Source organism: Penaeus monodon, chromosome 33, assembly GCF_015228065.2.
Source record: "Penaeus monodon isolate SGIC_2016 chromosome 33, NSTDA_Pmon_1, whole genome shotgun sequence".
Taxonomy (NCBI): domain Eukaryota; kingdom Metazoa; phylum Arthropoda; class Malacostraca; order Decapoda; family Penaeidae; genus Penaeus; species Penaeus monodon.
In genome coordinates, this window is record NC_051418.1 from 8,000,432 (window position 1) to 8,000,771 (window position 340).

Genomic DNA, 340 nt, shown 5'->3' on the forward strand with positions numbered 1-340 from the left:
TAGCTCGCAGCCAAACAGACGGAGAACGAGGCATAGAGCCCAGAGCGGAAACAGACAGACCCTCACTTGAACTCAGACTCCAACCTGGAAACATAAAATCCAGGTTAAGGAGAGGAAAATGGAGTTCGCGGGCTAGGGTTCCTTCTCCCTCAGACCTCGAGGAAGTGAGAAGACGGGGGAAGTTTTCCTCGGCAAGTTTTGGGAGTCGGAGGTATTAGGAGCTGTGCCCGGGATCTGTTGGCTTTCCCGCCTGTGGAAAGTGGGGGTGCGTATGGAGATCGCAAAGAGGCGTACAATCACGAGCACGTATTAACACATGCATATATTCATATGTACAGGA

The 340-nt window shown here is 51.8% G+C and overlaps 1 protein-coding gene across 1 annotated transcript in view; it reads left to right on the forward strand.

Moving 5' to 3' along the window:
• LOC119593976 (equilibrative nucleoside transporter 1-like) overlaps nt 1-340 on the forward strand; it is a 248,852-nt gene that overhangs the window by 103,750 nt on the left and 144,762 nt on the right. The window lies entirely within an intron of this gene.